Source organism: Phyllobates terribilis, unplaced genomic scaffold (genome assembly GCF_046119375.1).
Source record: "Phyllobates terribilis strain yellow unplaced genomic scaffold, ASM4611937v1 Scaffold_8440__1_contigs__length_29943, whole genome shotgun sequence".
NCBI lineage: Eukaryota > Metazoa > Chordata > Amphibia > Anura > Dendrobatidae > Phyllobates > Phyllobates terribilis.
This window is the reverse complement of record NW_027371180.1, coordinates 1-23,944: the sequence shown is the minus strand read 5'-3', so window position 1 is coordinate 23,944 and position 23,944 is coordinate 1. Positions and strand designations below refer to the sequence as shown.

The following is a 23,944-nucleotide window of genomic DNA, read 5'->3' as shown; positions in this document are numbered from 1 at the left end:
AGAAGTCAGTGTTCCAGCAGAAGGAGACAACGTTTCAGAAAAGGCATTGTAGCAAACCAAAAAAGAAATTTTAAGCGCAGCAGTGTAACCAGCGCACATACCTGTTAGCTCGGGTGAGTTTAAAAGGCTGCTGTTGATAACAAGGGCATTTGCTAAATAGATGGTGTGTGTGCAACAATATACTGAAAGGTCAATTATATTGTGCAGCTTATCTCACCACCTGTAGTTATTTAGGTGAAAGCTCCAAAATGCTTGCCTAATATGTCTGTTTATCCAAAAGGAAGTAGAAAGGGAGAGCTAGAAAGATAGCATTGCATCACATTACATGGCAATGCAATGCACAGTTGCTGAAGTTGAACCAAAATGAGCTTGTAATCTGGCTTCTGCAACTTTGAACATGAAAAATCCAATGAGGAGAAGAAAAGCAGAGCCAAAGAGTCCATCCCAAAATCCGACAAACAAGCAAAATGAACAAAAAACATTGAATTCAATTCTTTCTGATTTTAGAAACTGCATTAAAGAAGGGGTGCACCGGTCCTGGAGATACTGCAATACCAGGTCAATGCGTGGAGTGGACAGAGCAAGCTCTTTTTCCATCTCCCTGTTCTAAAAATCCATTTAATATATGGTCCCCAGATAGGGGACGTATCAGATATTAAACTGATAAGAACAGATACTACACTTGATCTTAGCCAAAAGGCCGAGAAGCGATAACCAGAATTGGTTTCAAACTACGGAGCCACCCAAGGATCCTAAAAAGTCCATTTGTGGAGATGAGCTCCTGGACTCCCGTTAAGAAGACATGTTGTCAACCTCTAGATCCCTTACATGCCTGCACTTTTCGGCTTGCTGCTGCTGCAATCCACGCGTTTTAGATCTGCATAACTCCACCTCTTTAAACACAGCACCTTCACCCCCTGCTGTTCCCACCCGCCTCAACACCGTTGGAAGGGAGGAGAACCAATTAAGGCGGGGGGTGGGGTGGAACGAGCAGCTGTCTACCCTTAGCAGGAGGGCTCCTGATTACATACCTCTCCCTGCTGCTGCTGCTGCTGGCTGTCCAGCAGCAGACTGAAGGTGGCAGCTGCTGTGCACAGGTATATAAAGGCTCAGAGCCTATTATGACACGCGCAGCCAGCGTTCCATTGCCACATTCCATCTACTGCAGGCAGGATACCTGGCTGGCTGAATGTCGCTGAGAAGCTCACAGAGACCGCCATAAGCAACAGTTTAACAGAATGCCACAGACTAATCAACCAAACTTTTTGGGTTGGGTTCTCTTTATAGTCTGCAGGCATTAAATGAAAGAAGTCAGTGTTCCAGCAGAAGGAGACACGTTTCAGAAAAGGCATTGTAGCAAACCAAAAAAGAAATTTTAAGCGCAGCAGTGTAACCAGCGCACATACCTGTTAGCTCGGGTGAGTTTAAAAGGCTGCTGTTGATAACAAGGGCATTTGCTAAATAGATGGTGTGTGTGCAACAATATACTGAAAGGTCAATTATATTGTGCAGCTTATCTCACCACCTGTAGTTATTTAGGTGAAAGCTCCAAAATGCTTGCCTAATATGTATGTTTATCCAAAAGGAAGTAGAAAGGGAGAGCTAGAAAGATAGCATTGCATCACATTACATGGCAATGCAATGCACAGTTGCTGAAGTTGAACCAAAATGAGCTTGTAATCTGGCTTCTGCAACTTTGAACATGAAAAATCCAATGAGGAGAAGAAAAGCAGAGCCAAAGAGTCCATCCCAAAATCCGACAAACAAGCAAATGAACAAAAAACATTGAATTCAATTCTTTCTGATTTTAGAAACTGCATTAAAGAAGGGGTGCACCGGTCCTGGAGATACTGCAATACCAGGTCAATGCGTGGAGTGGACAGAGCAAGCTCTTTTTCCATCTCCCTGTTCTAAAAATCCATTTAAATATAGGTCCCCAGATAGGGGACGTATCAGATATTAAACTGATAAGAACAGATACTACACTTGATCTTAGCCAAAGGCCGAGAAGCGATAACCAGAATTGGTTTCAAACTACGGAGCCACCCAAGGATCCTAAAAAGTCCATTTGTGGAGATGAGCCTCCTGGACTCCCGTTAAGAAGACATGTTGTCAACCTCTAGATCCCTTACATGCCTGCACTTTTCGGCCTGCTGCTGCTGCAATCCACGCGTTTTAGATCTGCATAACTCCACCTCTTTAAACACAGCACCTTCACCCCCTGCTGTTCCCACCCGCCTCAACACCGTTGGAAGGGAGAGAACCAATTAAGGCGGGGGGTGGGGTGGAACGAGCAGCTGTCTACCCTTAGCAGGAGGGCTCCTGATTACATACCTCTCCTGCTGCTGCTGCTGCTGGCTGTCCAGCAGCAGAGACTGAAGGTGGCTGCTGCTGTGCACAGGTATATAAAGGCTCAGAGCTATTATGACACGCGCAGCCAGCGTTCCATTGCCACATTCCATCTACTGCAGGCAGGATACCTGGCTGGCTGAATGTCGCTGAGAAGCTCACAGAGACGCCATAAGCAACAGTTTAACAGATGCCACAGACTAATCAACCAAACTTTTTGGGTTGGGTTCTCTTTTATAGTCTGCAGGCATTAAATGAAAGAAGTCAGTGTTCCAGCAGAAGGAGACAACGTTTCAGAAAAGGCATTGTAGCAAACCAAAAAAGAAATTTTAAGCGCAGCAGTGTAACCAGCGCACATACCTGTTAGCTCGGGTGAGTTTAAAAGGCTGCTGTTGATAACAAGGGCATTTGCTAAATAGATGGTGTGTGTGCAACAATATACTGAAAGGTCAATTATATTGTGCAGCTTATCTCACCACCTGTAGTTATTTAGGTGAAAGCTCCAAAATGCTTGCCTAATATGTCTGTTTATCCAAAAGGAAGTAGAAAGGGAGAGCTAGAAAGATAGCATTGCATCACATTACATGGCAATGCAATGCACAGTTGCTGAAGTTGAACCAAAATGAGCTTGTAATCTGGCTTCTGCAACTTTGAACATGAAAAATCCAATGAGGAGAAGAAAAGCAGAGCCAAAGAGTCCATCCCAAAATCCGGCAAACAAGCAAAATGAACAAAAAACATTGAATTCAATTCTTTCTGATTTTAGAAACTGCATTAAAGAAGGGGTGCACCGGTCCTGGAGATACTGCAATACCAGGTCAATGCGTGGAGTGGACAGAGCAAGCTCTTTTTCCATCTCCCTGTTCTAAAATCCATTTAATATATGGTCCCCAGATAGGGGACGTATCAGATATTAAACTGATAAGAACAGATACTACACTTGATCTTAGCCAAAAGGCCGAGAAGCGATAACCAGAATTGGTTTCAAACTACGGAGGCCACCCAAGGATCCTAAAAAGTCCATTTGTGGAGATGAGCTCCTGGACTCCCGTTAAGAAGACATGTTGTCAACCTCTAGATCCCTTACATGCCTGCACTTTTCGGCTTGCTGCTGCTGCAATCCACGCGTTTTAGATCTGCATAACTCCACCTCTTTAAACACAGCACCTTCACCCCCTGCTGTTCCCACCCGCCTCAACACCGTTGGAAGGGAGGAGAACCAATTAAGGCGGGGGGTGGGGTGGAACGAGCAGCTGTCTACCCTTAGCAGGAGGGCTCCTGATTACATACCTCTCCTGCTGCTGCTGCTGCTGCTGGCTGTCCAGCAGCAGACTGAAGGTGGCTGCTGCTGTGCACAGGTATATAAAGGCTCAGAGCCTATTATGACACGCGCAGCCAGCGTTCCATTGCCACATTCCATCTACTGCAGGCAGGATACCTGGCTGGCTGAATGTCGCTGAGAAGCTCACAGAGACCGCCATAAGCAACAGTTTAACAGAATGCCACAGACTAATCAACCAAACTTTTTGGGTTGGGTTCTCTTTTATAGTCTGCAGGCATTAAATGAAAGAAGTCAGTGTTCCAGCAGAAGGAGACAACGTTTCAGAAAAGGCATTGTAGCAAACCAAAAAAGAAATTTTAAGCGCAGCAGTGTAACCAGCGCACATACCTGTTAGCTCGGGTGAGTTTAAAAGGCTGCTGTTGATAACAAGGGCATTTGCTAAATAGATGGTGTGTGTGCAACAATATACTGAAAGGTCAATTATATTGTGCAGCTTATCTCACCACCTGTAGTTATTTAGGTGAAAGCTCCAAAATGCTTGCCTAATATGTCTGTTTATCCAAAAGGAAGTAGAAAGGGAGAGCTAGAAAGATAGCATTGCATCACATTACATGGCAATGCAATGCACAGTTGCTGAAGTTGAACCAAAATGAGCTTGTAATCTGGCTTCTGCAACTTTGAACATGAAAAATCCAATGAGGAGAAGAAAAGCAGAGCCAAAGAGTCCATCCCAAAATCCGACAAACAAGCAAAATGAACAAAAAACATTGAATTCAATTCTTTCTGATTTTAGAAACTGCATTAAAGAAGGGGTGCACCGGTCCTGGAGATACTGCAATACCAGGTCAATGCGTGGAGTGGACAGAGCAAGCTCTTTTTCCATCTCCCTGTTCTAAAAATCCATTTAATATATGGTCCCCAGATAGGGGACGTATCAGATATTAAACTGATAAGAACAGATACTACACTTGATCTTAGCCAAAAGGCCGAGAAGCGATAACCAGAATTGGTTTCAAACTACGGAGCCACCCAAGGATCCTAAAAAGTCCATTTGTGGAGATGAGCTCCTGGACTCCCGTTAAGAAGACATGTTGTCAACCTCTAGATCCCTTACATGCCTGCACTTTTCGGCTTGCTGCTGCTGCAATCCACGCGTTTTAGATCTGCATAACTCCACCTCTTTAAACACAGCACCTTCACCCCCTGCTGTTCCCACCCGCCTCAACACCGTTGGAAGGGAGGAGAACCAATTAAGGCGGGGGGTGGGGTGGAACGAGCAGCTGTCTACCCTTAGCAGGAGGGCTCCTGATTACATACCTCTCCTGCTGCTGCTGCTGCTGCTGGCTGTCCAGCAGCAGACTGAAGGTGGCTGCTGCTGTGCACAGGTATATAAAGGCTCAGAGCCTATTATGACACGCGCAGCCAGCGTTCCATTGCCACATTCCATCTACTGCAGGCAGGATACCTGGCTGGCTGAATGTCGCTGAGAAGCTCACAGAGACCGCCATAAGCAACAGTTTAACAGAATGCCACAGACTAATCAACCAAACTTTTTGGGTTGGGTTCTCTTTTATAGTCTGCAGGCATTAAATGAAAGAAGTCAGTGTTCCAGCAGAAGGAGACAACGTTTCAGAAAAGGCATTGTAGCAAACCAAAAAAGAAATTTTAAGCGCAGCAGTGTAACCAGCGCACATACCTGTTAGCTCGGGTGAGTTTAAAAGGCTGCTGTTGATAACAAGGGCATTTGCTAAATAGATGGTGTGTGTGCAACAATATACTGAAAGGTCAATTATATTGTGCAGCTTATCTCACCACCTGTAGTTATTTAGGTGAAAGCTCCAAAATGCTTGCCTAATATGTCTGTTTATCCAAAAGGAAGTAGAAAGGGAGAGCTAGAAAGATAGCATTGCATCACATTACATGGCAATGCAATGCACAGTTGCTGAAGTTGAACCAAAATGAGCTTGTAATCTGGCTTCTGCAACTTTGAACATGAAAAATCCAATGAGGAGAAGAAAAGCAGAGCCAAAGAGTCCATCCCAAAATCCGACAAACAAGCAAAATGAACAAAAAACATTGAATTCAATTCTTTCTGATTTTAGAAACTGCATTAAAGAAGGGGTGCACCGGTCCTGGAGATACTGCAATACCAGGTCAATGCGTGGAGTGGACAGAGCAAGCTCTTTTTCCATCTCCCTGTTCTAAAAATCCATTTAATATATGGTCCCCAGATAGGGGACGTATCAGATATTAAACTGATAAGAACAGATACTACACTTGATCTTAGCCAAAAGGCCGAGAAGCGATAACCAGAATTGGTTTCAAACTACGGAGCCACCCAAGGATCCTAAAAAGTCCATTTGTGGAGATGAGCTCCTGGACTCCCGTTAAGAAGACATGTTGTCAACCTCTAGATCCCTTACATGCCTGCACTTTTCGGCTTGCTGCTGCTGCAATCCACGCGTTTTAGATCTGCATAACTCCACCTCTTTAAACACAGCACCTTCACCCCCTGCTGTTCCCACCCGCCTCAACACCGTTGGAAGGGAGGAGAACCAATTAAGGCGGGGGGTGGGGTGGAACGAGCAGCTGTCTACCCTTAGCAGGAGGGCTCCTGATTACATACCTCTCCTGCTGCTGCTGCTGCTGCTGGCTGTCCAGCAGCAGACTGAAGGTGGCTGCTGCTGTGCACAGGTATATAAAGGCTCAGAGCCTATTATGACACGCGCAGCCAGCGTTCCATTGCCACATTCCATCTACTGCAGGCAGGATACCTGGCTGGCTGAATGTCGCTGAGAAGCTCACAGAGACCGCCATAAGCAACAGTTTAACAGAATGCCACAGACTAATCAACCAAACTTTTTGGGTTGGGTTCTCTTTTATAGTCTGCAGGCATTAAATGAAAGAAGTCAGTGTTCCAGCAGAAGGAGACAACGTTTCAGAAAAGGCATTGTAGCAAACCAAAAAAGAAATTTTAAGCGCAGCAGTGTAACCAGCGCACATACCTGTTAGCTCGGGTGAGTTTAAAAGGCTGCTGTTGATAACAAGGGCATTTGCTAAATAGATGGTGTGTGTGCAACAATATACTGAAAGGTCAATTATATTGTGCAGCTTATCTCACCACCTGTAGTTATTTAGGTGAAAGCTCCAAAATGCTTGCCTAATATGTCTGTTTATCCAAAAGGAAGTAGAAAGGGAGAGCTAGAAAGATAGCATTGCATCACATTACATGGCAATGCAATGCACAGTTGCTGAAGTTGAACCAAAATGAGCTTGTAATCTGGCTTCTGCAACTTTGAACATGAAAAATCCAATGAGGAGAAGAAAAGCAGAGCCAAAGAGTCCATCCCAAAATCCGACAAACAAGCAAAATGAACAAAAAACATTGAATTCAATTCTTTCTGATTTTAGAAACTGCATTAAAGAAGGGGTGCACCGGTCCTGGAGATACTGCAATACCAGGTCAATGCGTGGAGTGGACAGAGCAAGCTCTTTTTCCATCTCCCTGTTCTAAAAATCCATTTAATATATGGTCCCCAGATAGGGGACGTATCAGATATTAAACTGATAAGAACAGATACTACACTTGATCTTAGCCAAAAGGCCGAGAAGCGATAACCAGAATTGGTTTCAAACTACGGAGCCACCCAAGGATCCTAAAAAGTCCATTTGTGGAGATGAGCTCCTGGACTCCCGTTAAGAAGACATGTTGTCAACCTCTAGATCCCTTACATGCCTGCACTTTTCGGCTTGCTGCTGCTGCAATCCACGCGTTTTAGATCTGCATAACTCCACCTCTTTAAACACAGCACCTTCACCCCCTGCTGTTCCCACCCGCCTCAACACCGTTGGAAGGGAGGAGAACCAATTAAGGCGGGGGGTGGGGTGGAACGAGCAGCTGTCTACCCTTAGCAGGAGGGCTCCTGATTACATACCTCTCCTGCTGCTGCTGCTGCTGCTGGCTGTCCAGCAGCAGACTGAAGGTGGCTGCTGCTGTGCACAGGTATATAAAGGCTCAGAGCCTATTATGACACGCGCAGCCAGCGTTCCATTGCCACATTCCATCTACTGCAGGCAGGATACCTGGCTGGCTGAATGTCGCTGAGAAGCTCACAGAGACCGCCATAAGCAACAGTTTAACAGAATGCCACAGACTAATCAACCAAACTTTTTGGGTTGGGTTCTCTTTTATAGTCTGCAGGCATTAAATGAAAGAAGTCAGTGTTCCAGCAGAAGGAGACAACGTTTCAGAAAAGGCATTGTAGCAAACCAAAAAAGAAATTTTAAGCGCAGCAGTGTAACCAGCGCACATACCTGTTAGCTCGGGTGAGTTTAAAAGGCTGCTGTTGATAACAAGGGCATTTGCTAAATAGATGGTGTGTGTGCAACAATATACTGAAAGGTCAATTATATTGTGCAGCTTATCTCACCACCTGTAGTTATTTAGGTGAAAGCTCCAAAATGCTTGCCTAATATGTCTGTTTATCCAAAAGGAAGTAGAAAGGGAGAGCTAGAAAGATAGCATTGCATCACATTACATGGCAATGCAATGCACAGTTGCTGAAGTTGAACCAAAATGAGCTTGTAATCTGGCTTCTGCAACTTTGAACATGAAAAATCCAATGAGGAGAAGAAAAGCAGAGCCAAAGAGTCCATCCCAAAATCCGACAAACAAGCAAAATGAACAAAAAACTTGAATTCAATTCTTTCTGATTTTAGAAACTGCATTAAAGAAGGGGTGCACCGGTCCTGGAGATACTGCAATACCAGGTCAATGCGTGGAGTGGACAGAGCAAGCTCTTTTTCCATCTCCCTGTTCTAAAAATCCATTTAATATATGGTCCCCAGATAGGGGACGTATCAGATATTAAACTGATAAGAACAGATACTACACTTGATCTTAGCCAAAAGGCCGAGAAGCGATAACCAGAATTGGTTTCAAACTACGGAGCCACCCAAGGATCCTAAAAAGTCCATTTGTGGAGATGAGCTCCTGGACTCCCGTTAAGAAGACATGTTGTCAACCTCTAGATCCCTTACATGCCTGCACTTTTCGGCTTGCTGCTGCTGCAATCCACGCGTTTTAGATCTGCATAACTCCACCTCTTTAAACACAGCACCTTCACCCCCTGCTGTTCCCACCCGCCTCAACACCGTTGGAAGGGAGGAGAACCAATTAAGGCGGGGGGTGGGGTGGAACGAGCAGCTGTCTACCCTTAGCAGGAGGGCTCCTGATTACATACCTCTCCTGCTGCTGCTGCTGCTGCTGGCTGTCCAGCAGCAGACTGAAGGTGGCTGCTGCTGTGCACAGGTATATAAAGGCTCAGAGCCTATTATGACACGCGCAGCCAGCGTTCCATTGCCACATTCCATCTACTGCAGGCAGGATACCTGGCTGGCTGAATGTCGCTGAGAAGCTCACAGAGACCGCCATAAGCAACAGTTTAACAGAATGCCACAGACTAATCAACCAAACTTTTTGGGTTGGGTTCTCTTTTATAGTCTGCAGGCATTAAATGAAAGAAGTCAGTGTTCCAGCAGAAGGAGACAACGTTTCAGAAAAGGCATTGTAGCAAACCAAAAAAGAAATTTTAAGCGCAGCAGTGTAACCAGCGCACATACCTGTTAGCTCGGGTGAGTTTAAAAGGCTGCTGTTGATAACAAGGGCATTTGCTAAATAGATGGTGTGTGTGCAACAATATACTGAAAGGTCAATTATATTGTGCAGCTTATCTCACCACCTGTAGTTATTTAGGTGAAAGCTCCAAAATGCTTGCCTAATATGTCTGTTTATCCAAAAGGAAGTAGAAAGGGAGAGCTAGAAAGATAGCATTGCATCACATTACATGGCAATGCAATGCACAGTTGCTGAAGTTGAACCAAAATGAGCTTGTAATCTGGCTTCTGCAACTTTGAACATGAAAAATCCAATGAGGAGAAGAAAAGCAGAGCCAAAGAGTCCATCCCAAAATCCGACAAACAAGCAAAATGAACAAAAAACATTGAATTCAATTCTTTCTGATTTTAGAAACTGCATTAAAGAAGGGGTGCACCGGTCCTGGAGATACTGCAATACCAGGTCAATGCGTGGAGTGGACAGAGCAAGCTCTTTTTCCATCTCCCTGTTCTAAAAATCCATTTAATATATGGTCCCCAGATAGGGGACGTATCAGATATTAAACTGATAAGAACAGATACTACACTTGATCTTAGCCAAAAGGCCGAGAAGCGATAACCAGAATTGGTTTCAAACTACGGAGCCACCCAAGGATCCTAAAAAGTCCATTTGTGGAGATGAGCTCCTGGACTCCCGTTAAGAAGACATGTTGTCAACCTCTAGATCCCTTACATGCCTGCACTTTTCGGCTTGCTGCTGCTGCAATCCACGCGTTTTAGATCTGCATAACTCCACCTCTTTAAACACAGCACCTTCACCCCCTGCTGTTCCCACCCGCCTCAACACCGTTGGAAGGGAGGAGAACCAATTAAGGCGGGGGGTGGGGTGGAACGAGCAGCTGTCTACCCTTAGCAGGAGGGCTCCTGATTACATACCTCTCCTGCTGCTGCTGCTGCTGCTGGCTGTCCAGCAGCAGACTGAAGGTGGCTGCTGCTGTGCACAGGTATATAAAGGCTCAGAGCCTATTATGACACGCGCAGCCAGCGTTCCATTGCCACATTCCATCTACTGCAGGCAGGATACCTGGCTGGCTGAATGTCGCTGAGAAGCTCACAGAGACCGCCATAAGCAACAGTTTAACAGAATGCCACAGACTAATCAACCAAACTTTTTGGGTTGGGTTCTCTTTTATAGTCTGCAGGCATTAAATGAAAGAAGTCAGTGTTCCAGCAGAAGGAGACAACGTTTCAGAAAAGGCATTGTAGCAAACCAAAAAAGAAATTTTAAGCGCAGCAGTGTAACCAGCGCACATACCTGTTAGCTCGGGTGAGTTTAAAAGGCTGCTGTTGATAACAAGGGCATTTGCTAAATAGATGGTGTGTGTGCAACAATATACTGAAAGGTCAATTATATTGTGCAGCTTATCTCACCACCTGTAGTTATTTAGGTGAAAGCTCCAAAATGCTTGCCTAATATGTCTGTTTATCCAAAAGGAAGTAGAAAGGGAGAGCTAGAAAGATAGCATTGCATCACATTACATGGCAATGCAATGCACAGTTGCTGAAGTTGAACCAAAATGAGCTTGTAATCTGGCTTCTGCAACTTTGAACATGAAAAATCCAATGAGGAGAAGAAAAGCAGAGCCAAAGAGTCCATCCCAAAATCCGACAAACAAGCAAAATGAACAAAAAACATTGAATTCAATTCTTTCTGATTTTAGAAACTGCATTAAAGAAGGGGTGCACCGGTCCTGGAGATACTGCAATACCAGGTCAATGCGTGGAGTGGACAGAGCAAGCTCTTTTTCCATCTCCCTGTTCTAAAAATCCATTTAATATATGGTCCCCAGATAGGGGACGTATCAGATATTAAACTGATAAGAACAGATACTACACTTGATCTTAGCCAAAAGGCCGAGAAGCGATAACCAGAATTGGTTTCAAACTACGGAGCCACCCAAGGATCCTAAAAAGTCCATTTGTGGAGATGAGCTCCTGGACTCCCGTTAAGAAGACATGTTGTCAACCTCTAGATCCCTTACATGCCTGCACTTTTCGGCTTGCTGCTGCTGCAATCCACGCGTTTTAGATCTGCATAACTCCACCTCTTTAAACACAGCACCTTCACCCCCTGCTGTTCCCACCCGCCTCAACACCGTTGGAAGGGAGGAGAACCAATTAAGGCGGGGGGTGGGGTGGAACGAGCAGCTGTCTACCCTTAGCAGGAGGGCTCCTGATTACATACCTCTCCTGCTGCTGCTGCTGCTGCTGGCTGTCCAGCAGCAGACTGAAGGTGGCTGCTGCTGTGCACAGGTATATAAAGGCTCAGAGCCTATTATGACACGCGCAGCCAGCGTTCCATTGCCACATTCCATCTACTGCAGGCAGGATACCTGGCTGGCTGAATGTCGCTGAGAAGCTCACAGAGACCGCCATAAGCAACAGTTTAACAGAATGCCACAGACTAATCAACCAAACTTTTTGGGTTGGGTTCTCTTTTATAGTCTGCAGGCATTAAATGAAAGAAGTCAGTGTTCCAGCAGAAGGAGACAACGTTTCAGAAAAGGCATTGTAGCAAACCAAAAAAGAAATTTTAAGCGCAGCAGTGTAACCAGCGCACATACCTGTTAGCTCGGGTGAGTTTAAAAGGCTGCTGTTGATAACAAGGGCATTTGCTAAATAGATGGTGTGTGTGCAACAATATACTGAAAGGTCAATTATATTGTGCAGCTTATCTCACCACCTGTAGTTATTTAGGTGAAAGCTCCAAAATGCTTGCCTAATATGTCTGTTTATCCAAAAGGAAGTAGAAAGGGAGAGCTAGAAAGATAGCATTGCATCACATTACATGGCAATGCAATGCACAGTTGCTGAAGTTGAACCAAAATGAGCTTGTAATCTGGCTTCTGCAACTTTGAACATGAAAAATCCAATGAGGAGAAGAAAAGCAGAGCCAAAGAGTCCATCCCAAAATCCGACAAACAAGCAAAATGAACAAAAAACATTGAATTCAATTCTTTCTGATTTTAGAAACTGCATTAAAGAAGGGGTGCACCGGTCCTGGAGATACTGCAATACCAGGTCAATGCGTGGAGTGGACAGAGCAAGCTCTTTTTCCATCTCCCTGTTCTAAAAATCCATTTAATATATGGTCCCCAGATAGGGGACGTATCAGATATTAAACTGATAAGAACAGATACTACACTTGATCTTAGCCAAAAGGCCGAGAAGCGATAACCAGAATTGGTTTCAAACTACGGAGCCACCCAAGGATCCTAAAAAGTCCATTTGTGGAGATGAGCTCCTGGACTCCCGTTAAGAAGACATGTTGTCAACCTCTAGATCCCTTACATGCCTGCACTTTTCGGCTTGCTGCTGCTGCAATCCACGCGTTTTAGATCTGCATAACTCCACCTCTTTAAACACAGCACCTTCACCCCCTGCTGTTCCCACCCGCCTCAACACCGTTGGAAGGGAGGAGAACCAATTAAGGCGGGGGGTGGGGTGGAACGAGCAGCTGTCTACCCTTAGCAGGAGGGCTCCTGATTACATACCTCTCCTGCTGCTGCTGCTGCTGCTGGCTGTCCAGCAGCAGACTGAAGGTGGCTGCTGCTGTGCACAGGTATATAAAGGCTCAGAGCCTATTATGACACGCGCAGCCAGCGTTCCATTGCCACATTCCATCTACTGCAGGCAGGATACCTGGCTGGCTGAATGTCGCTGAGAAGCTCACAGAGACCGCCATAAGCAACAGTTTAACAGAATGCCACAGACTAATCAACCAAACTTTTTGGGTTGGGTTCTCTTTTATAGTCTGCAGGCATTAAATGAAAGAAGTCAGTGTTCCAGCAGAAGGAGACAACGTTTCAGAAAAGGCATTGTAGCAAACCAAAAAAGAAATTTTAAGCGCAGCAGTGTAACCAGCGCACATACCTGTTAGCTCGGGTGAGTTTAAAAGGCTGCTGTTGATAACAAGGGCATTTGCTAAATAGATGGTGTGTGTGCAACAATATACTGAAAGGTCAATTATATTGTGCAGCTTATCTCACCACCTGTAGTTATTTAGGTGAAAGCTCCAAAATGCTTGCCTAATATGTCTGTTTATCCAAAAGGAAGTAGAAAGGGAGAGCTAGAAAGATAGCATTGCATCACATTACATGGCAATGCAATGCACAGTTGCTGAAGTTGAACCAAAATGAGCTTGTAATCTGGCTTCTGCAACTTTGAACATGAAAAATCCAATGAGGAGAAGAAAAGCAGAGCCAAAGAGTCCATCCCAAAATCCGACAAACAAGCAAAATGAACAAAAAACATTGAATTCAATTCTTTCTGATTTTAGAAACTGCATTAAAGAAGGGGTGCACCGGTCCTGGAGATACTGCAATACCAGGTCAATGCGTGGAGTGGACAGAGCAAGCTCTTTTTCCATCTCCCTGTTCTAAAAATCCATTTAATATATGGTCCCCAGATAGGGGACGTATCAGATATTAAACTGATAAGAACAGATACTACACTTGATCTTAGCCAAAAGGCCGAGAAGCGATAACCAGAATTGGTTTCAAACTACGGAGCCACCCAAGGATCCTAAAAAGTCCATTTGTGGAGATGAGCTCCTGGACTCCCGTTAAGAAGACATGTTGTCAACCTCTAGATCCCTTACATGCCTGCACTTTTCGGCTTGCTGCTGCTGCAATCCACGCGTTTTAGATCTGCATAACTCCACCTCTTTAAACACAGCACCTTCACCCCCTGCTGTTCCCACCCGCCTCAACACCGTTGGAAGGGAGGAGAACCAATTAAGGCGGGGGGTGGGGTGGAACGAGCAGCTGTCTACCCTTAGCAGGAGGGCTCCTGATTACATACCTCTCCTGCTGCTGCTGCTGCTGCTGGCTGTCCAGCAGCAGACTGAAGGTGGCTGCTGCTGTGCACAGGTATATAAAGGCTCAGAGCCTATTATGACACGCGCAGCCAGCGTTCCATTGCCACATTCCATCTACTGCAGGCAGGATACCTGGCTGGCTGAATGTCGCTGAGAAGCTCACAGAGACCGCCATAAGCAACAGTTTAACAGAATGCCACAGACTAATCAACCAAACTTTTTGGGTTGGGTTCTCTTTTATAGTCTGCAGGCATTAAATGAAAGAAGTCAGTGTTCCAGCAGAAGGAGACAACGTTTCAGAAAAGGCATTGTAGCAAACCAAAAAAGAAATTTTAAGCGCAGCAGTGTAACCAGCGCACATACCTGTTAGCTCGGGTGAGTTTAAAAGGCTGCTGTTGATAACAAGGGCATTTGCTAAATAGATGGTGTGTGTGCAACAATATACTGAAAGGTCAATTATATTGTGCAGCTTATCTCACCACCTGTAGTTATTTAGGTGAAAGCTCCAAAATGCTTGCCTAATATGTCTGTTTATCCAAAAGGAAGTAGAAAGGGAGAGCTAGAAAGATAGCATTGCATCACATTACATGGCAATGCAATGCACAGTTGCTGAAGTTGAACCAAAATGAGCTTGTAATCTGGCTTCTGCAACTTTGAACATGAAAAATCCAATGAGGAGAAGAAAAGCAGAGCCAAAGAGTCCATCCCAAAATCCGACAAACAAGCAAAATGAACAAAAAACATTGAATTCAATTCTTTCTGATTTTAGAAACTGCATTAAAGAAGGGGTGCACCGGTCCTGGAGATACTGCAATACCAGGTCAATGCGTGGAGTGGACAGAGCAAGCTCTTTTTCCATCTCCCTGTTCTAAAAATCCATTTAATATATGGTCCCCAGATAGGGGACGTATCAGATATTAAACTGATAAGAACAGATACTACACTTGATCTTAGCCAAAAGGCCGAGAAGCGATAACCAGAATTGGTTTCAAACTACGGAGCCACCCAAGGATCCTAAAAAGTCCATTTGTGGAGATGAGCTCCTGGACTCCCGTTAAGAAGACATGTTGTCAACCTCTAGATCCCTTACATGCCTGCACTTTTCGGCTTGCTGCTGCTGCAATCCACGCGTTTTAGATCTGCATAACTCCACCTCTTTAAACACAGCACCTTCACCCCCTGCTGTTCCCACCCGCCTCAACACCGTTGGAAGGGAGGAGAACCAATTAAGGCGGGGGGTGGGGTGGAACGAGCAGCTGTCTACCCTTAGCAGGAGGGCTCCTGATTACATACCTCTCCTGCTGCTGCTGCTGCTGCTGGCTGTCCAGCAGCAGACTGAAGGTGGCTGCTGCTGTGCACAGGTATATAAAGGCTCAGAGCCTATTATGACACGCGCAGCCAGCGTTCCATTGCCACATTCCATCTACTGCAGGCAGGATACCTGGCTGGCTGAATGTCGCTGAGAAGCTCACAGAGACCGCCATAAGCAACAGTTTAACAGAATGCCACAGACTAATCAACCAAACTTTTTGGGTTGGGTTCTCTTTTATAGTCTGCAGGCATTAAATGAAAGAAGTCAGTGTTCCAGCAGAAGGAGACAACGTTTCAGAAAAGGCATTGTAGCAAACCAAAAAAGAAATTTTAAGCGCAGCAGTGTAACCAGCGCACATACCTGTTAGCTCGGGTGAGTTTAAAAGGCTGCTGTTGATAACAAGGGCATTTGCTAAATAGATGGTGTGTGTGCAACAATATACTGAAAGGTCAATTATATTGTGCAGCTTATCTCACCACCTGTAGTTATTTAGGTGAAAGCTCCAAAATGCTTGCCTAATATGTCTGTTTATCCAAAAGGAAGTAGAAAGGGAGAGCTAGAAAGATAGCATTGCATCACATTACATGGCAATGCAATGCACAGTTGCTGAAGTTGAACCAAAATGAGCTTGTAATCTGGCTTCTGCAACTTTGAACATGAAAAATCCAATGAGGAGAAGAAAAGCAGAGCCAAAGAGTCCATCCCAAAATCCGACAAACAAGCAAAATGAACAAAAAACATTGAATTCAATTCTTTCTGATTTTAGAAACTGCATTAAAGAAGGGGTGCACCGGTCCTGGAGATACTGCAATACCAGGTCAATGCGTGGAGTGGACAGAGCAAGCTCTTTTTCCATCTCCCTGTTCTAAAAATCCATTTAATATATGGTCCCCAGATAGGGGACGTATCAGATATTAAACTGATAAGAACAGATACTACACTTGATCTTAGCCAAAAGGCCGAGAAGCGATAACCAGAATTGGTTTCAAACTACGGAGCCACCCAAGGATCCTAAAAAGTCCATTTGTGGAGATGAGCTCCTGGACTCCCGTTAAGAAGACATGTTGTCAACCTCTAGATCCCTTACATGCCTGCACTTTTCGGCTTGCTGCTGCTGCAATCCACGCGTTTTAGATCTGCATAACTCCACCTCTTTAAACACAGCACCTTCACCCCCTGCTGTTCCCACCCGCCTCAACACCGTTGGAAGGGAGGAGAACCAATTAAGGCGGGGGGTGGGGTGGAACGAGCAGCTGTCTACCCTTAGCAGGAGGGCTCCTGATTACATACCTCTCCTGCTGCTGCTGCTGCTGCTGGCTGTCCAGCAGCAGACTGAAGGTGGCTGCTGCTGTGCACAGGTATATAAAGGCTCAGAGCCTATTATGACACGCGCAGCCAGCGTTCCATTGCCACATTCCATCTACTGCAGGCAGGATACCTGGCTGGCTGAATGTCGCTGAGAAGCTCACAGAGACCGCCATAAGCAACAGTTTAACAGAATGCCACAGACTAATCAACCAAACTTTTTGGGTTGGGTTCTCTTTTATAGTCTGCAGGCATTAAATGAAAGAAGTCAGTGTTCCAGCAGAAGGAGACAACGTTTCAGAAAAGGCATTGTAGCAAACCAAAAAAGAAATTTTAAGCGCAGCAGTGTAACCAGCGCACATACCTGTTAGCTCGGGTGAGTTTAAAAGGCTGCTGTTGATAACAAGGGCATTTGCTAAATAGATGGTGTGTGTGCAACAATATACTGAAAGGTCAATTATATTGTGCAGCTTATCTCACCACCTGTAGTTATTTAGGTGAAAGCTCCAAAATGCTTGCCTAATATGTCTGTTTATCCAAAAGGAAGTAGAAAGGGAGAGCTAGAAAGATAGCATTGCATCACATTACATGGCAATGCAATGCACAGTTGCTGAAGTTGAACCAAAATGAGCTTGTAATCTGGCTTCTGCAACTTTGAACATGAAAAATCCAATGAGGAGAAGAAAAGCAGAGCCAAAGAGTCCATCCCAAAATCCGACAAACAAGCAAAATGAACAAAAAACATTGAATTCAATTCTTTCTGATTTTAGAAACTGCATTAAAGAAGGGGTGCACCGGTCCTGGAGATACTGCAATACCAGGTCAATGCGTGGAGTGGACAGAGCAAGCTCTTTTTCCATCTCCCTGTTCTAAAAATCCATTTAATATATGGTCCCCAGATAGGGGACGTATCAGATATTAAACTGATAAGAACAGATACTACACTTGATCTTAGCCAAAAGGCCGAGAAGCGATAACCAGAATTGGTTTCAAACTACGGAGCCACCCAAGGATCCTAAAAAGTCCATTTGTGGAGATGAGCTCCTGGACTCCCGTTAAGAAGACATGTTGTCAACCTCTAGATCCCTTACATGCCTGCACTTTTCGGCTTGCTGCTGCTGCAATCCACGCGTTTTAGATCTGCATAACTCCACCTCTTTAAACACAGCACCTTCACCCCCTGCTGTTCCCACCCGCCTCAACACCGTTGGAAGGGAGGAGAACCAATTAAGGCGGGGGGTGGGGTGGAACGAGCAGCTGTCTACCCTTAGCAGGAGGGCTCCTGATTACATACCTCTCCTGCTGCTGCTGCTGCTGCTGGCTGTCCAGCAGCAGACTGAAGGTGGCTGCTGCTGTGCACAGGTATATAAAGGCTCAGAGCCTATTATGACACGCGCAGCCAGCGTTCCATTGCCACATTCCATCTACTGCAGGCAGGATACCTGGCTGGCTGAATGTCGCTGAGAAGCTCACAGAGACCGCCATAAGCAACAGTTTAACAGAATGCCACAGACTAATCAACCAAACTTTTTGGGTTGGGTTCTCTTTTATAGTCTGCAGGCATTAAATGAAAGAAGTCAGTGTTCCAGCAGAAGGAGACAACGTTTCAGAAAAGGCATTGTAGCAAACCAAAAAAGAAATTTTAAGCGCAGCAGTGTAACCAGCGCACATACCTGTTAGCTCGGGTGAGTTTAAAAGGCTGCTGTTGATAACAAGGGCATTTGCTAAATAGATGGTGTGTGTGCAACAATATACTGAAAGGTCAATTATATTGTGCAGCTTATCTCACCACCTGTAGTTATTTAGGTGAAAGCTCCAAAATGCTTGCCTAATATGTCTGTTTATCCAAAAGGAAGTAGAAAGGGAGAGCTAGAAAGATAGCATTGCATCACATTACATGGCAATGCAATGCACAGTTGCTGAAGTTGAACCAAAATGAGCTTGTAATCTGGCTTCTGCAACTTTGAACATGAAAAATCCAATGAGGAGAAGAAAAGCAGAGCCAAAGAGTCCATCCCAAAATCCGACAAACAAGCAAAATGAACAAAAAACATTGAATTCAATTCTTTCTGATTTTAGAAACTGCATTAAAGAAGGGGTGCACCGGTCCTGGAGATACTGCAATACCAGGTCAATGCGTGGAGTGGACAGAGCAAGCTCTTTTTCCATCTCCCTGTTCTAAAAATCCATTTAATATATGGTCCCCAGATAGGGGACGTATCAGATATTAAACTGATAAGAACAGATACTACACTTGATCTTAGCCAAAAGGCCGAGAAGCGATAACCAGAATTGGTTTCAAACTACGGAGCCACCCAAGGATCCTAAAAAGTCCATTTGTGGAGATGAGCTCCTGGACTCCCGTTAAGAAGACATGTTGTCAACCTCTAGATCCCTTACATGCCTGCACTTTTCGGCTTGCTGCTGCTGCAATCCACGCGTTTTAGATCTGCATAACTCCACCTCTTTAAACACAGCACCTTCACCCCCTGCTGTTCCCACCCGCCTCAACACCGTTGGAAGGGAGGAGAACCAATTAAGGCGGGGGGTGGGGTGGAACGAGCAGCTGTCTACCCTTAGCAGGAGGGCTCCTGATTACATACCTCTCCTGCTGCTGCTGCTGCTGCTGGCTGTCCAGCAGCAGACTGAAGGTGGCTGCTGCTGTGCACAGGTATATAAAGGCTCAGAGCCTATTATGACACGCGCAGCCAGCGTTCCATTGCCACATTCCATCTACTGCAGGCAGGATACCTGGCTGGCTGAATGTCGCTGAGAAGCTCACAGAGACCGCCATAAGCAACAGTTTAACAGAATGCCACAGACTAATCAACCAAACTTTTTGGGTTGGGTTCTCTTTTATAGTCTGCAGGCATTAAATGAAAGAAGTCAGTGTTCCAGCAGAAGGAGACAACGTTTCAGAAAAGGCATTGTAGCAAACCAAAAAAGAAATTTTAAGCGCAGCAGTGTAACCAGCGCACATACCTGTTAGCTCGGGTGAGTTTAAAAGGCTGCTGTTGATAACAAGGGCATTTGCTAAATAGATGGTGTGTGTGCAACAATATACTGAAAGGTCAATTATATTGTGCAGCTTATCTCACCACCTGTAGTTATTTAGGTGAAAGCTCCAAAATGCTTGCCTAATATGTCTGTTTATCCAAAAGGAAGTAGAAAGGGAGAGCTAGAAAGATAGCATTGCATCACATTACATGGCAATGCAATGCACAGTTGCTGAAGTTGAACCAAAATGAGCTTGTAATCTGGCTTCTGCAACTTTGAACATGAAAAATCCAATGAGGAGAAGAAAAGCAGAGCCAAAGAGTCCATCCCAAAATCCGACAAACAAGCAAAATGAACAAAAAACATTGAATTCAATTCTTTCTGATTTTAGAAACTGCATTAAAGAAGGGGTGCACCGGTCCTGGAGATACTGCAATACCAGGTCAATGCGTGGAGTGGACAGAGCAAGCTCTTTTTCCATCTCCCTGTTCTAAAAATCCATTTAATATATGGTCCCCAGATAGGGGACGTATCAGATATTAAACTGATAAGAACAGATACTACACTTGATCTTAGCCAAAAGGCCGAGAAGCGATAACCAGAATTGGTTTCAAACTACGGAGCCACCCAAGGATCCTAAAAAGTCCATTTGTGGAGATGAGCTCCTGGACTCCCGTTAAGAAGACATGTTGTCAACCTCTAGATCCCTTACATGCCTGCACTTTTCGGCTTGCTGCTGCTGCAATCCACGCGTTTTAGATCTGCATAACTCCACCTCTTTAAACACAGCACCTTCACCCCCTGCTGTTCCCACCCGCCTCAACACCGTTGGAAGGGAGGAGAACCAATTAAGGCGGGGGGTGGGGTGGAACGAGCAGCTGTCTACCCTTAGCAGGAGGGCTCCTGATTACATACCTCTCCTGCTGCTGCTGCTGCTGCTGGCTGTCCAGCAGCAGACTGAAGGTGGCTGCTGCTGTGCACAGGTATATAAAGGCTCAGAGCCTATTATGACACGCGCAGCCAGCGTTCCATTGCCACATTCCATCTACTGCAGGCAGGATACCTGGCTGGCTGAATGTCGCTGAGAAGCTCACAGAGACCGCCATAAGCAACAGTTTAACAGAATGCCACAGACTAATCAACCAAACTTTTTGGGTTGGGTTCTCTTTTATAGTCTGCAGGCATTAAATGAAAGAAGTCAGTGTTCCAGCAGAAGGAGACAACGTTTCAGAAAAGGCATTGTAGCAAACCAAAAAAGAAATTTTAAGCGCAGCAGTGTAACCAGCGCACATACCTGTTAGCTCGGGTGAGTTTAAAAGGCTGCTGTTGATAACAAGGGCATTTGCTAAATAGATGGTGTGTGTGCAACAATATACTGAAAGGTCAATTATATTGTGCAGCTTATCTCACCACCTGTAGTTATTTAGGTGAAAGCTCCAAAATGCTTGCCTAATATGTCTGTTTATCCAAAAGGAAGTAGAAAGGGAGAGCTAGAAAGATAGCATTGCATCACATTACATGGCAATGCAATGCACAGTTGCTGAAGTTGAACCAAAATGAGCTTGTAATCTGGCTTCTGCAACTTTGAACATGAAAAATCCAATGAGGAGAAGAAAAGCAGAGCCAAAGAGTCCATCCCAAAATCCGACAAACAAGCAAAATGAACAAAAAACATTGAATTCAATTCTTTCTGATTTTAGAAACTGCATTAAAGAAGGGGTGCACCGGTCCTGGAGATACTGCAATACCAGGTCAATGCGTGGAGTGGACAGAGCAAGCTCTTTTTCCATCTCCCTGTTCTAAAAATCCATTTAATATATGGTCCCCAGATAGGGGACGTATCAGATATTAAACTGATAAGAACAGATACTACACTTGATCTTAGCCAAAAGGCCGAGAAGCGATAACCAGAATTGGTTTCAAACTACGGAGCCACCCAAGGATCCTAAAAAGTCCATTTGTGGAGATGAGCTCCTGGACTCCCGTTAAGAAGACATGTTGTCAACCTCTAGATCCCTTACATGCCTGCACTTTTCGGCTTGCTGCTGCTGCAATCCACGCGTTTTAGATCTGCATAACTCCACCTCTTTAAACACAGCACCTTCACCCCCTGCTGTTCCCACCCGCCTCAACACCGTTGGAAGGGAGGAGAACCAATTAAGGCGGGGGGTGGGGTGGAACGAGCAGCTGTCTACCCTTAGCAGGAGGGCTCCTGATTACATACCTCTCCTGCTGCTGCTGCTGCTGCTGGCTGTCCAGCAGCAGACTGAAGGTGGCTGCTGCTGTGCACAGGTATATAAAGGCTCAGAGCCTATTATGACACGCGCAGCCAGCGTTCCATTGCCACATTCCATCTACTGCAGGCAGGATACCTGGCTGGCTGAATGTCGCTGAGAAGCTCACAGAGACCGCCATAAGCAACAGTTTAACAGAATGCCACAGACTAATCAACCAAACTTTTTGGGTTGGGTTCTCTTTTATAGTCTGCAGGCATTAAATGAAAGAAGTCAGTGTTCCAGCAGAAGGAGACAACGTTTCAGAAAAGGCATTGTAGCAAACCAAAAAAGAAATTTTAAGCGCAGCAGTGTAACCAGCGCACATACCTGTTAGCTCGGGTGAGTTTAAAAGGCTGCTGTTGATAACAAGGGCATTTGCTAAATAGATGGTGTGTGTGCAACAATATACTGAAAGGTCAATTATATTGTGCAGCTTATCTCACCACCTGTAGTTATTTAGGTGAAAGCTCCAAAATGCTTGCCTAATATGTCTGTTTATCCAAAAGGAAGTAGAAAGGGAGAGCTAGAAAGATAGCATTGCATCACATTACATGGCAATGCAATGCACAGTTGCTGAAGTTGAACCAAAATGAGCTTGTAATCTGGCTTCTGCAACTTTGAACATGAAAAATCCAATGAGGAGAAGAAAAGCAGAGCCAAAGAGTCCATCCCAAAATCCGACAAACAAGCAAAATGAACAAAAAACATTGAATTCAATTCTTTCTGATTTTAGAAACTGCATTAAAGAAGGGGTGCACCGGTCCTGGAGATACTGCAATACCAGGTCAATGCGTGGAGTGGACAGAGCAAGCTCTTTTTCCATCTCCCTGTTCTAAAAATCCATTTAATATATGGTCCCCAGATAGGGGACGTATCAGATATTAAACTGATAAGAACAGATACTACACTTGATCTTAGCCAAAAGGCCGAGAAGCGATAACCAGAATTGGTTTCAAACTACGGAGCCACCCAAGGATCCTAAAAAGTCCATTTGTGGAGATGAGCTCCTGGACTCCCGTTAAGAAGACATGTTGTCAACCTCTAGATCCCTTACATGCCTGCACTTTTCGGCTTGCTGCTGCTGCAATCCACGCGTTTTAGATCTGCATAACTCCACCTCTTTAAACACAGCACCTTCACCCCCTGCTGTTCCCACCCGCCTCAACACCGTTGGAAGGGAGGAGAACCAATTAAGGCGGGGGGTGGGGTGGAACGAGCAGCTGTCTACCCTTAGCAGGAGGGCTCCTGATTACATACCTCTCCTGCTGCTGCTGCTGCTGCTGGCTGTCCAGCAGCAGACTGAAGGTGGCTGCTGCTGTGCACAGGTATATAAAGGCTCAGAGCCTATTATGACACGCGCAGCCAGCGTTCCATTGCCACATTCCATCTACTGCAGGCAGGATACCTGGCTGGCTGAATGTCGCTGAGAAGCTCACAGAGACCGCCATAAGCAACAGTTTAACAGAATGCCACAGACTAATCAACCAAACTTTTTGGGTTGGGTTCTCTTTTATAGTCTTCAGGCATTAAATGAAAGAAGTCAGTGTTCCAGCAGAAGGAGACAACGTTTCAGAAAAGGCATTGTAGCAAACCAAAAAAGAAATTTTAAGCGCAGCAGTGTAACCAGCGCACATACCTGTTAGCTCGGGTGAGTTTAAAAGGCTGCTGTTGATAACAAGGGCATTTGCTAAATAGATGGTGTGTGTGCAACAATATACTGAAAGGTCAATTATATTGTGCAGCTTATCTCACCACCTGTAGTTATTTAGGTGAAAGCTCCAAAATGCTTGCCTAATATGTCTGTTTATCCAAAAGGAAGTAGAAAGGGAGAGCTAGAAAGATAGCATTGCATCACATTACATGGCAATGCAATGCACAGTTGCTGAAGTTGAACCAAAATGAGCTTGTAATCTGGCTTCTGCAACTTT

General features: G+C 45.1%; 18 non-coding genes across 18 annotated transcripts; all 18 read right to left on the bottom strand.

Moving 5' to 3' along the window:
• Positions 1–521: 521 nt before the first annotated feature.
• On the bottom strand, positions 522–712 carry LOC141252205 (U2 spliceosomal RNA). Its single transcript, XR_012313652.1, has one exon. It is a non-coding gene; the product is annotated as a U2 spliceosomal RNA (small nuclear RNA).
• Positions 713–1,825: 1,113 nt separating this feature from the next.
• Positions 1,826–2,015, bottom strand: LOC141252210 (U2 spliceosomal RNA). The gene has a single exon (XR_012313657.1). It is a non-coding gene; the product is annotated as a U2 spliceosomal RNA (small nuclear RNA).
• A 1,114-nt stretch (positions 2,016–3,129) lies between these two features.
• On the bottom strand, positions 3,130–3,319 carry LOC141252209 (U2 spliceosomal RNA). The gene has a single exon (XR_012313656.1). It is a non-coding gene; the product is annotated as a U2 spliceosomal RNA (small nuclear RNA).
• Positions 3,320–4,438: 1,119 nt separating this feature from the next.
• On the bottom strand, positions 4,439–4,629 carry LOC141252202 (U2 spliceosomal RNA). The gene has a single exon (XR_012313650.1). It is a non-coding gene; the product is annotated as a U2 spliceosomal RNA (small nuclear RNA).
• Positions 4,630–5,747: 1,118 nt separating this feature from the next.
• LOC141252201 (U2 spliceosomal RNA) lies at positions 5,748–5,938 on the bottom strand. Its single transcript, XR_012313649.1, has one exon. It is a non-coding gene; the product is annotated as a U2 spliceosomal RNA (small nuclear RNA).
• Positions 5,939–7,056: 1,118 nt separating this feature from the next.
• LOC141252200 (U2 spliceosomal RNA) lies at positions 7,057–7,247 on the bottom strand. The gene has a single exon (XR_012313648.1). It is a non-coding gene; the product is annotated as a U2 spliceosomal RNA (small nuclear RNA).
• Positions 7,248–8,364: 1,117 nt separating this feature from the next.
• Positions 8,365–8,555, bottom strand: LOC141252199 (U2 spliceosomal RNA). The gene has a single exon (XR_012313647.1). It is a non-coding gene; the product is annotated as a U2 spliceosomal RNA (small nuclear RNA).
• A 1,118-nt stretch (positions 8,556–9,673) lies between these two features.
• On the bottom strand, positions 9,674–9,864 carry LOC141252198 (U2 spliceosomal RNA). The gene has a single exon (XR_012313646.1). It is a non-coding gene; the product is annotated as a U2 spliceosomal RNA (small nuclear RNA).
• A 1,118-nt stretch (positions 9,865–10,982) lies between these two features.
• On the bottom strand, positions 10,983–11,173 carry LOC141252197 (U2 spliceosomal RNA). The gene has a single exon (XR_012313644.1). It is a non-coding gene; the product is annotated as a U2 spliceosomal RNA (small nuclear RNA).
• A 1,118-nt stretch (positions 11,174–12,291) lies between these two features.
• Positions 12,292–12,482, bottom strand: LOC141252196 (U2 spliceosomal RNA). The gene has a single exon (XR_012313643.1). It is a non-coding gene; the product is annotated as a U2 spliceosomal RNA (small nuclear RNA).
• Positions 12,483–13,600: 1,118 nt separating this feature from the next.
• Positions 13,601–13,791, bottom strand: LOC141252195 (U2 spliceosomal RNA). The gene has a single exon (XR_012313642.1). It is a non-coding gene; the product is annotated as a U2 spliceosomal RNA (small nuclear RNA).
• Positions 13,792–14,909: 1,118 nt separating this feature from the next.
• On the bottom strand, positions 14,910–15,100 carry LOC141252194 (U2 spliceosomal RNA). Its single transcript, XR_012313641.1, has one exon. It is a non-coding gene; the product is annotated as a U2 spliceosomal RNA (small nuclear RNA).
• Positions 15,101–16,218: 1,118 nt separating this feature from the next.
• Positions 16,219–16,409, bottom strand: LOC141252193 (U2 spliceosomal RNA). The gene has a single exon (XR_012313640.1). It is a non-coding gene; the product is annotated as a U2 spliceosomal RNA (small nuclear RNA).
• A 1,118-nt stretch (positions 16,410–17,527) lies between these two features.
• On the bottom strand, positions 17,528–17,718 carry LOC141252215 (U2 spliceosomal RNA). Its single transcript, XR_012313661.1, has one exon. It is a non-coding gene; the product is annotated as a U2 spliceosomal RNA (small nuclear RNA).
• Positions 17,719–18,836: 1,118 nt separating this feature from the next.
• On the bottom strand, positions 18,837–19,027 carry LOC141252214 (U2 spliceosomal RNA). The gene has a single exon (XR_012313660.1). It is a non-coding gene; the product is annotated as a U2 spliceosomal RNA (small nuclear RNA).
• Positions 19,028–20,145: 1,118 nt separating this feature from the next.
• LOC141252213 (U2 spliceosomal RNA) lies at positions 20,146–20,336 on the bottom strand. Its single transcript, XR_012313659.1, has one exon. It is a non-coding gene; the product is annotated as a U2 spliceosomal RNA (small nuclear RNA).
• A 1,118-nt stretch (positions 20,337–21,454) lies between these two features.
• Positions 21,455–21,645, bottom strand: LOC141252204 (U2 spliceosomal RNA). The gene has a single exon (XR_012313651.1). It is a non-coding gene; the product is annotated as a U2 spliceosomal RNA (small nuclear RNA).
• A 1,118-nt stretch (positions 21,646–22,763) lies between these two features.
• Positions 22,764–22,954, bottom strand: LOC141252191 (U2 spliceosomal RNA). The gene has a single exon (XR_012313639.1). It is a non-coding gene; the product is annotated as a U2 spliceosomal RNA (small nuclear RNA).
• Between the last annotated feature and the right edge of the window lie 990 nt (positions 22,955–23,944).